Source organism: Oryctolagus cuniculus, chromosome 2, assembly GCF_964237555.1.
Source record: "Oryctolagus cuniculus chromosome 2, mOryCun1.1, whole genome shotgun sequence".
In the NCBI taxonomy this organism is placed as follows: domain Eukaryota; kingdom Metazoa; phylum Chordata; class Mammalia; order Lagomorpha; family Leporidae; genus Oryctolagus; species Oryctolagus cuniculus.
The window spans coordinates 187,408,002-187,420,070 of NC_091433.1; the positions used below are offsets into that span (position 1 = coordinate 187,408,002).

The window sequence follows — 12,069 nt, forward strand, 5'->3', positions numbered from 1 at the left end:
CTTGTGTGCTTTGCACTATCTTCAGATCTTAAATCCCAAGTTGAAGCAGAAGGTGTCCCTGTCTTCAGAGAGCTTTCTGTGGAGATGGGATGACAGAAAAATTGGTATGTGGTAAGGACTGTGACAGTCATTGGGATTCCAGATGGATGATAACTGCGGAAGAAGGTGTTGTGAAGAGGTTTCCTGCCTTTGGAGGATGAATAAGAGTTCGCTAGATGAGGAAAGAGAGAAACTTGAGAAGGGAGGTGAATTAGTGCATATTTTGTGGAGAGACAATAAAATTCACAGAAGCAAGGAAAATAACGCGTGAGTTTCTAATGATTTGTAAGTTATTCTAATGCTTGGAGTAAAGGGAATCCATGAGCAACCAGTGAAGAAATAAGGCAACAGTGGGCTGAACAGAAAGGTGAGGCCTGTGTGCTGTGTTAAACATTTTCTATTTTTTTATGATACCTAAATGTATTTTATTTGCATTAAATTCTTGTAAGCTATACAATTTCATTTTTATTTAATTTTTAATTTCATTTAACTTATACAAGTTTCTTGTATTTCATACATGGAGATTTAGGAACATAGTGGTACTTCCTAACCTGAACCCCCTACTAAAAGGTTTAGGAATTTTAAGATACAAATTTTTCCACATCTCTTTTCTTTCATTTCCTCATCTATAAAACCAGTGTACCATCTTGGCTGTTGGTTCACCGGGCTGCTGCTCTCCGGTGATGCCGTGTTCTTGGCCCCTTTGCTTGGTTATTCCCCAATCTTCCTTGCTACCGCCTTGCAATTAAGTCAGTCCAGTTATGGTTTCACCTTGTTTGGAAGATTTGTGTCTGTATTATTTACCCTGAATGTGTACTAGAATCAATTAAGGGGTTTTTGAGAAACCACTGTAGACTATTTGTTTTAGCATCTCTATATTTGGGCCTATGCAGCAAATGCTTTTTCCAGTATCTCAGGCCATTCCATGGTGAAGCCATACTTAAGGCTATTTGGGAAGTTTCATTTAAGCTATATCCATTCTTCCAACTCCTGATACTTGCTCTGTAGCCTGTCACCTGGCAGCAAAGAGAAAGCCACCTACCACTTTCATTTCTGTGTCTGGGTTCTTCTACTTGGGGCTTAAATTCCAAGTGCCGTATCTGTTTCTAGCAAATATTCTAGAACTTCGAAGATTTTCTTCAAGGTGGGTGCAAAAATCAATGTGTCTTCATAATGAAGAGAGGAAGTATGTTGTGTGTGTGTGTCAGTCACTGAGCCAGCGCACTGAGCGTGTACTCTTGGATAATCCGAATCCCAGGGTGGATACCGATTTATCCAGTATCTGTGTGATTTTGGAGAGAAAGGTTTTCCATCCACTGGTTCACTCCCCAAGTGGCCAATGGCCAGAGCTTAGCTGATTTGAAAGCAGGAGCCAGGAGCTTCTTCCCGGTCTCCCACATAGGTGCAGTAGCCCAGACACTTGGGCCATCTTCTACTGCTTTCCCATGCCATAGCAGACAGGTGGATCAGAAGAGGAGCAGCCGAGACATGAACTGGTACCCATATGGGATGCTCACTTCACGGGTGAGGCTTAGCCTATGACCACATGGAGCCAGATCCCTGACTATCCTCTTTGAAAATGTGGTGTGCATGCCCAGGCTGAGAAGTTTTCATATGTGGACTTCTTTTCTACTTTAAGAATTCTGGAGTCTCAGTGTGGGCTGCTAAGAAAGTTTATTTATTTTTATTTTTTTGTAACTGTAAAGCTGTATAGTTCTGTATACATTCTGACAGACTTACTTCTAAGAGTACAGCTAAAAGCTTACTGTGAAACCCCAAATCCCATTAAGCTATGTGGTAATAATGCTATTTTAAGTGTTAAAGTGATTATATTGAGTGCTAAATTGATCATATAGATAGGTTTAAGCATTAAAGGTATGATATAAATAAGATCAAGTGTCTGGTAATAACTATCGATAGAATTAAAAAGGAGAAAATGTTCTAACATGGGAAGCAGTCCATACAGCAGACTCATAAAATAATAATTGCTCTAAATAGCACTCTGACCTCAGAATCAGCCTTAAGGCATTCTGATGTGGCTGAAAAGCCCATGAGAGCATTTCAGGCATGGAAAGCCAAGACACTGTTCTCCCCCCCTACCCCCAAAAAATGTCCTACATAAATGATCTCTTTGAGTGAGACCCCATTGGAAAGAATGGGCCATCAAAGAAGGATGTACTTTTTTTCTCTCAAGGGAGGAGAGTACTACCACTTTGCTTATGGCCTTGTGGAAATACTGACAGAGACTATGGACTCAAAAGGCTTCCATAGCCTTGGCAGCTCATGTCAAGGGCCTCGGGTGGTCACTGACGTAGTAGATAAGAGTATTAATTGTTAAATTAACAACAGGAGTTACTGTGTACTAATTCCCCATGCAGGATCTGTCCTCAATGAGTTGTACTATGAAAATTAATTGTAATATTTGTTCTCAGTTTTTTATATTGTGTGTGTGTGTTTGCAAATTGTTGAAATCGTTGTACTTATGAAATTTATACTCATTAAATAAAACATTTCTTAAAGCATTCTGGAGTTTCAGTGTGGGTTGCTAAGAATTTTTTTTTTTTTTTTTTTTGGACAGGCAGATTTAGACATTGAGAGAGACAGACAGAGAGAAAGGTCTTCCTTTTCCGTTGTTTCATCCCCCAAGTGGCTGCTATGGCCGGCGTGCTGCACCAATCCAAAGCCAGGAGCTAGGTGCTTCCTCCTGATCTCCCATGTGGGTGCAGGGCCCAAGCACTTGGGCCATCCTTCACTGCCCTCCTGGGCCACAGCAGAGAGCTAGACTGGAAGAGGAGCAACCAGGACTGAATTCGGCACCCCAACCGGCACTAGAACCCGGGGTACCGGCGCCGTAGGCAGAGAATTAGCCAAGTGAACTGCAGTGCCGGGCAGTTTTCTCTTTTTTAAAGATTTATTTATTTATTTGAAAGGTAGAGTTACAGAGAGGCAGAGAGAGAAAGTCTTCCATCCGCTGGTTCACTCCCCTAATGGCTATAGCTGGGCAAATCTGAAGCCAGGAGCCTAGAGCGTCTTCAGGTCTTTGGGTGCAGGGGCCCAAGGACTTGGGCCATCTTCTATTGCCTTCCCAGACCTTAGCAGAGAGCTAGATCAGAAGTGGAGCAGCCAGGACTCGAACCAGCACCATATGGGATGCCAGCTCCATAGGGGATGGCTTTACCCACTATGCCACGGCACCAGCCCCTCTAAGAGTTTTGATACTCAAGAGTGGAGTAGGGGCCTACTACCCGTTCCTAGAGCTCATGTCCTTGAACAATTCATTTGCTGGTTAAGAGGGTCTGGACTAGGCTTTTGATGTTGTAGAGACTTACAAGCTGTGATGATCTTGTGTGGCAGATCAGGGATGGCAAGGGTTAACTTCCACAGTTATTATGTTAGGGATTAGGGAAGAAATAGGATTTCTTTCAAACTATGTTAGGGATTAGGGAAGAAATAGGATTTCTTTCAAACTGGAATTTTTTGGAGCGTGGTGTCCTGGATATCTGTGATTCTCCCAGTCTTGGGTGAGCTGACGCTGTCAGGGGCTTTGTGGCCAGAACCTCAGCTAGGTGAGTGCTGTGAACGAGGCGAGGCATATTAGCTTGTCCAGAGTTCCTTTCAGCACAGCCCCTTTGGGAAAGAAGTAACGGACAGGTTCTTGAGCATTTGACACAGTTCCCAGAGCGTATTGTTCTTTCTTTCCACCACCCCCAACCTTTTATTAAGCAAACTTACATTTAATATTTAAGTAGAAAAAATTTTACACCGAATTCTCAAATACCCTCACATAGAAGCTACACTTAACATTTTACCATACTTTCTTGTGTGTCTCCACCTCTTGCTTCATCATCCAAATCTAATGTATTGTTTGATATTTTTAAAAGGTTTATTTATGTCAAAGGCAGAGTTAGAGAGAGAGAGAGGTAAGAGAGCAAGATCTTCCATTTGCTGGTACAATTCCAAAATGGCCACAATGGCCAGAGCTGTAACTTTCTGAAACCAGAAGCCAGAAGCTTCTTCTGGCTTTCTACATGGGTTCAGGGGTCCAAGGACTTGGGCCATCTTTTGCTACTTTCCAGGTGCATTAACAGGGAGCTTGAACCAGCAACCATATGGGATGCTGGCTGTAGGCAATGACTTCACCACATTGCTGGCCCCTATTTTTTTGATAAATTTTAAAGTAAGGGCAGGGGATATTAGTATATTTCACCCTTTGACCCTGCACTTGTACACTTCTTTAACCAGAGTTAGTATTTATTATATTTGTGATAAAATTTACGTTCAACAAAATACAGAAATGTAAATTGTACAACTGCATGAGCTTTGACAAATGCAGCCCCTTTGTTATCTCCCTCCAATTGAGATACGGAACATTACTGTCACCCAGAAAGCCTCTTCCCAGTGAACACCCATACCACACACCCTAGAAAACAGCTCACTTTCTGATTTCTCCTACTGTAGAGTAGTTCTGTTGGTCTAGAATTCATTAAATTGTTTAGTGTGTAGTCTTTTACGTAGAACTTAGAGTTTTTATGAGTCATCCATTTTACATCTATCACTGGATTTTGTTTTTGTTTTAAATCATTGAGTAGTATTTCATTGTATGAATATAAAGCTGTTTACCCATTCCAACTACAGCTATGATGAAAAAGATGCTGTGGACTCTCATATAAGAGTTTTTACAGACATGCATTTTTACTTCTCTTAGGTAAATTACTAAGAATAGAATTGCTGGATCAAAGATATTGTTTTATTAGAAACTTTCAGACATTTCTCAGTTTCTAGCTATTGTAACTTTTCAGGGCTCTTGTTCTTGAAGACTGTAGGTTTTTATTTTTTATTTATTTATTTTTTCCTTTTTTCTTCCTGAGCTTTAAGCGCCCAGCATTGATACAGACAGTATAGAAGCTGTAAGAACATGAAACTCTGTGACTGGTGTTGCGGTACAGTGGGTTAAGCTGCTGCTTGCAATGCCAAATCTCCTGTCAGAGCGCTAGTTTGAGCCCCCACTGCTCCACTTCCAACCCAGCTCCCTGCTGATGCACCTTGGAAAGCAGCAGAAAATGGCCCAGCTGCTGGGGTTCCTGTCACCCATGTGGAAGACCTGGGTGGGGATCCAGGCTCCTGGGTTTGGCCTGCAACAGCCCCGGCCATTAGGTCGTTTAGGGAGTGAACCAGAATTGGTAGATCTTCCTCACCCTTGACCTCTTCTTCTCCCTCAGAAGAATACATCTTTTTAAAAAAATATGCAGGTATCCAGTGCCATTCCTTATTGAAAATGGCCACACCCTCCCTCTAGTTTCTGTCTGCTTTTTTGGGTCCGTTTGCAAAGTGCCTTTGAATTCTTGTTTTGGATACTTTATTCAGAGTTGACAGTTTTCATTGGCAGGAGGGCTGTTCTATTACAGAACTTAGTTGCAGAAGAATTTAAATAGAATTACTATTCTGGATTCACCAGGACTCATTTGCTACTGATGAGTTAAAATCAGAGTTGTGGTTTCCCAGCAAGGGAAGCAGAAAGCCAGGGTCGTTTTTCTTAGGATTAAATCTGAGGAGTTAACTTGTGAGAGAACTGTTACCTTGTGCAAAGAATTTTGGAGACACCCCAACTCTCTTGAGGGGGTTGACATTTTTGTCAAGAAGCCTCTTGGCAATGGGCCACGTGTGTGTTCAAGTTGGGGAACTATGTGAACCTACAAGCAGTCCAGGAGATGCTGCAACAGGGATGTGGCCTGAACCGAGAACTTCAGTAGCTGTGAAGATTCAAGCTGTATGTGTTGTTGGAAGTGATTCTGCTTCTAGACATTTATCCTATGAATATATTCACACTTATCTTTTTTTTTAAACTTTTATTTAATGAATATAAATTTCCAAAATACAGCTTATGGATTACAATGGCTTCCCCCCCATAATGTCCCTCCCACCTGCAACCCTCCCCTTTCCCACTCCCTCTCCCCTTCCATTCACATCAAGATTCATTTTCGATTCTCTTTATATACAGAAGATCAGTTTAGCATACATTAAGTAAAGATTTCAACAGTTTGCTCCCACACAGAAACATAAAGTGAAAATTACTGTTTGAGTACTAGTTATAGCATTAAATCGCCATGTACAGCACACTAAGAACAAAGATCCTACATGAGGAGTAAGTGCACAGTGACTCCTGTTGTTGACTTAACAAATTGACACTCTTGTTGATGGCCTCAGTAATCAACCTAGGCTCTTGTCATGAGCTGCCAAGGCTATGGAAGCCCCCTGAGTTCACTAACTCTGATTGTATTTAGACAAGGCCATGGTCAAAGTGGAAGTTCTCTCCTCCCTTCAGAGAAAGGTACCTCCTTCTTTGATGACCCATTCTTTCCACTGGGATCTCACTCGCGGAGATCTTTCATTTAGGTTTTTTTTTTTTTCACTAGAGTGTTTTGGCTTTCCATGCCTGAAATACTCTCATGGGCTTTTCAGCCATATCTGCATGCCTTAAGGGCTGATTCTGAGGCCAGAGTGCTGTTTAGGACATCTGCCATTCTATGGGTCTGCTGTGTATCTCACTTCCCATGTTGGATCGTTCTCTCCCTTTTTGATTCTATCAGCTAGTATTTGCAGACACTATTCTTGTTTATGTGATCCGTTTAGTTCTTAGTCCTATCATTATGATCAATTGTGAACCGAAATTGATCACTGGGACTAGTGAGATGGCATTGGTACATGCCCCCTTGATGGGATTGAATTGGAATCCCCTGGTATGTTTCTAACTCTACCGTTTGGGGTAAGTCAGCTTGAGCATGTCCCAAATTGCACATCTCTTACCTCTCTTATTCCCACTCTTATATTTAACAGTGATCACTTTTCAGTTAAGTTTCAGCACTTAAGAAGAATTGTGTATTGATTACAGTATTCAACCAAAAGTACATATGCATTGTTCATCATTTGTTATTAGCTTAAGATTGTCACTAGTCTGATATGTACTGATAGGGGAACCTGTACATGTTACTTTGGATCTCTCGCTCTTATGTATGAACTGCCTTTCTGTGTATTGCTAATTTCTATTAGCTTCTAACTCTCGATGTCAAAGCAAGATCATAGTATCTCCTTGCAGGGTTTTTCTGACTCTTAGAGCTCATTCATGTAAAGCATCTGTTTCATGTCTGGCTTATCAGAGCAGATGTTAAGTTACAGAAATTTTTATTTTATAGTAATTTTATTGTTTTATAAAAACAGCATGAGCATAGGAAAAGAGTTTGAATGTCAGACTAATTGGGATGGTGTATGGGGAGGGAATAATAACAATTAAAACCGTAAATTAATATTTATGGGAATCTTGAATGGCAAATAAAAATTTTAATTTTTATGAATTAGGGAAAGGGAAACCAATAAAGGTGTTTCTTTTCAACTTGGGACGTGACATGATTACACAGTGTTTAATGAAAATTTATATGAAACTGCTGTTTTAAGAAGGAATTGGAAAAAGCAAGGCAGAATGCATGAAACAGAAATGAATTGAGAGGTTGTTGGAAAAAGTCTAGATTTTAAACTATGAAAGCCAAAACTGGAGTCTGTGGAAATGGAAATACAAAGTATATGTGAAATTTTGGAAGTGATTCAGCAAGTTAATAATGGTCTGAGTGCTTGGAGCAGACAAGGGTCGAGTTCAAGATGACTTTGGGGTTCTAAGTTTGACTTATTGAGAGAATAGTGTACTTTTTCAGAAACAGCGGAAGAGTAAAGAATGACTAATTTGGGGTAATAATCGAACAGCGGTGTGCAGCTGTCGCTAATGCAAGTTTTGTGATATGGATCATGCCTGAAGAAAAATACTGGGAAAACAGACCGAGGTACAAATTTGAATAAAGATTGTAGTAAGGTCTGCAGAGGGGAAAATGTAAAGTGTGATGAGGCGATAGTGCTGAAATATGTGAGTGTGGGTGTTGAACCGTCAAGGTGGAGGGAGAAATCTCGTGGCTCACAGGAAAGGTCATTAGGGGAGAGATGCAGGCAGCCCACCGACAGACAGGGACTGTTTCCGGAGTGCCTATCGCTGTCATGAGATCTGAGGAAGAGGAGAACAGACTGTTGGATTTGGTCACCTTTGAGACAGCTGTCAGTGGGGACATGGGACAGAGGGACTTGGGGCAAGACCTGGTGTCAGGGGGATGGATGCGGCAGGCAGAGTACTCATTAAAGAAGTCTAAGAAAGTAGCGCCGTTGAGTTGGTTAGAATTGCTAGCATAAAGGGAGCAGTATGTTCTTCCCCAAGACTGCCATGATTTCTGTGTGTATTGGCACAATGCAAATAGGAAAGAAGAACTTGTTGTGCCTTTAAACCTCTTTGATAAGGAAAGAAGAATTTGTTGTGCCGTTAAACTTCTTTAATAATTTGAAGAAAACAGCTAACTTCTTCCACAGAGGGGTTGTGAGGTATTCAGATGATTGCTGGGTGCTCAGTGAGAAGCAGCTGTGTATATATGTAGCAGGCAGGCATCAGTCAGGTGTGGCTATGTATCTGCTGCGTCTCCCATCCAAGTACTAACCAAGCCCGACCCTGCTTAGCTTCCAATATCAGACAAGATCAGGGGCCTTCAGGGTGGTATGGCTGTTTGCTGTCTGCTGTTTCTTAAAGACGTTCGCTTTGGTGCCTAAATGCAGTTGTTCGTTAATAATCATGATTTAAATGTAATGGAAGTAATTGCCTCCACTACCACGGGTAGTTGTTAATAAAAGTATCTATTATCAATCATTTTCCGAAGGAAATCAGAACATGTTCTAAATGAAGAAAATTATGTACTTCCTCAAACCTGTAGTTTATAGTGGGAGGAAGGGGACCTACTAGGTGTTTTTTTATGTTAGAGACAAGTCGTGTAGTTTGTACACTGTAATCCTAGTTTATATGTGTGAGGAATAGTACTCAGATCCCAAATCCAAAGTGCTTTGAAAACTAAAAGGAATTACTGTAACTCGGCATCAAAAATTTAACTGACATGAAACTGCTTAGTCTTTACCTATGTCGTTAAGTATTCAAATATTTTGCAGCAGAAATATTATGTCTTTAATTACTGAGTGTTTCTGGCCCTTGCTGAGGGAGAGGATCATGTAATATATAATAATGTACACCATAATGTGTATACAATATTTAGGAACATACAGCCTTCTAAAGTCCAGAACATTTGGAATTCTGTAAATCAGGTAATGCAGTCAATCACTGGTGGCCCTGAGCTTTGATCCCAGGACTTTGTGATTCTTTGGATGGTACCTTCCTGCTATATCATTCTGCCTGGTTTTATAGTCCAGAGATTCAGTGTATATTTATAGATATTTTTTGAGTTGCTGTTCCACAGTGTTCTGGGGTTTTGGTTTCATTCAGGTATGGTCAAGCAGCATGGACATGGAAATGGATGTTCCTGAAGGGAAGAAGGGGTGTTCACAGTTCCCTGGAAACAGGAAGCACATCACAGCACGTGTATGGAAGCACCTTGGGCAGTCCAGAGGCAGAGATATACTGGGAAAGCATGGGGAAAAGTGGGGGCAAGTTTTTTAGATGGAAGACCATGGATAATTGTAGCAGGCTTCGATTTCGAAGAGGGTAGTCTCTGCTTGCTCAGTACCTGCGCTGGGGTGATGAGACCAGAGGGTGATTGTCTCTGGGAGTGTTAGGAGCCAAGATAGAGGAGGTGGTTCAGGGTCTGGGCTCTGGGGTGATTGTTTTGCTTGTCAAAGTCATTCTCACTGGCAAATTGCTTGCTCTCTTTAGGGATTGCCAGGATTTTAACATGTTTCACACAGTTTGTAAATATGAAATCTATGTGGGTATTATCAATTTGGAGCAAATACTTGTATTTTAGGGTAACATTTTTCACTGCTTAATGAAAGATAGCAATGATGACCCTTTAGGCAAAGCTCTGAGGGCAGTTTTTGTCATAGCTTTCAGCACATGGAAGTTTCTCCAGCCACAATGGTAGCTTCTTTGCTAGCTGGAGAAGCAGCCACATTCCTGATGTAAGGGCTCCTGAGGGGTTCCTTTGAAGAGAAAAAGCTAATTGTGATGAGCGGGTTCAAATATACGTGTTTGAAAATTGTCCCTTTTTTGTGCATAAAGAAAGGAAATTTCTTTTGTGCATAAAAAATTAGAACGAAGAAAAGAAATGAAGTGCAACTGAAGGTCACTTTAGGAAAGACATAAGGAAGAGAATTAGCAATAATGAATTATGAGCATGTGAAGCAGTTGTATTTCCTCATCTCAAAATAAAGGTCTGGAGGCTTAGTGGGCACGTTTTGAATGATAGAATGTATCACGCAGACACAAGTCAAAGCAACTGCCCTGGGGTTTTGTCTGTGTGTGTGTGTGTGTGTGTTTGTAGTATATGATTTCTGGACTGCAAGTAAATTGTGCAATTGTGCTCCAGTAGGATTTTCAGCAGATTAAACTTACATGATTTCTTTTATTTTATCTTCTGTTTTTCAAAATCTATTGCTCAGCTCATTCATCTTTTAGGATTTATTCACCAATATTTATACTTCTTTGCTCTCGTAATAGTTTGTGCAAGTTATTCACTCAGGCTTTCTCTTGCCCTGGTCTGTTTTTTTTCCCAAAGGGTGGAGACTCTGATTCTTATCACAGGGCAATGTCTGGTTCAGAGATAGTTCTCACTGATGTTGAATAAAAATATGAATTTGGAGGTGGGTTTTAGAATGAATATTTTTTCATTAAAATATGTGCCTGAAGCTGTAAGATTCCTTGGGAGGCTGAAGGCTGGCTGGTGGTACATAGGTTTGTTTGGAGAACAGGTAGATATTGAATATTTAGAGAACATTGTAGGGCCACAGTATTTTTTTCATATGTATTATCCACAGGAAGTATTGAGATGTAGGTCTGCCTTTGATGTTTCGCCCACCATGCCCGCTGCCCAGACTGTTGGCTAAACTCAACTTGTACAAATGGCTTAAATATTAATGTAAGTAAAGTAGATCTTCTGGGGGAAAAAAATCATGTGGTGCATTTCCAACCTCCAATATCACTATCATTAGGTTATTCCTATACAGTTCACCTTCATTAGTGTGGCTCAGAGTGAGTCTGTGCTTTTTTTTTTTTTTTTGACAGAGTGGACAGTGAGAGACAGAGAGAAAGGTCTTCCTTTGCTGTTAGTTCACCCTCCAATGGCTGCCATGGCCGGCGCGCTGTGGCTGGCGCACTGTGCTGATCCGAAGGCAGGAGCCAGGTGCTTCTCCTGGTCTCCCATGGGGTGCAGGGCCCAAGCACTTGGGCCATCCTCCACTGCCTTCCCAGGCCACAGCAGAGAGTTGGCCTGGAAGAGGGGCAACCGGGACAGAATCCGGCGCCCTGACCGGGACTAGAACCCAGTGTGCCAGCACTGCAGATGGAAGGAGTCTGTGCTTTTAAAAAATAAAGGATTTACATTGTGATTATATAAGATTATCTGGTGTTTGTGACAAGACCCTAAATTAATAGAATACATCCTCATTAAAACAAACTGTATATAAATACTCAGTTGACAGTGTACTCTCTGTTAAAGCAATGACATTGGCAGTTTGTTGCTTAGGTAGCAATTTTTTTATGGAAGAGTTGTTAATTGTTGGGATTTTTTAAGACAGACAAAAGGAGAGTCTGATTTTCTTTTTGTGAAGTGTGATGAAGAAGGCTGTTGGAAGAAACAACATCATGTCCTCACTACGTAGTCAAAAGATGTGTCCTAAATTTGCAGGCACAGAGCTGTTTTATTGCTCTGATGTTTAGTATACATTATGATCAGTCTCCTCATTAGTGATCATTGATATGCATACTTTTATAGCACAGCCTGGTTTTCAAACCAAGAGACCCGGCTTTAAGAAGCCAGCCCAGTGAGGTGTTATGCTTGTACTTGGCTGCAGCCCCGCCAGGATTTTCTCACCTGTAAGTAAGGGTCAGCAGTGCCCCTCCCAGTTAGGGCAAAGTCACTACTTAACCTAGTTCAATCGGATCTTTGTTTAGATGGTGTTGAATAGACTTCACGAAGGGCTTTCAGGAGTCTTCTGGAGCTCATT

At 41.2% G+C, this 12,069-nt stretch overlaps 1 protein-coding gene across 4 annotated transcripts in view; it reads left to right on the forward strand.

The window, feature by feature from the left end:
• The window catches only part of NBAS (NBAS subunit of NRZ tethering complex), a 461,789-nt gene that overhangs the window by 288,668 nt on the left and 161,052 nt on the right, over window positions 1–12,069 (forward strand). The gene's annotated exons all lie outside the window — the stretch shown is intronic.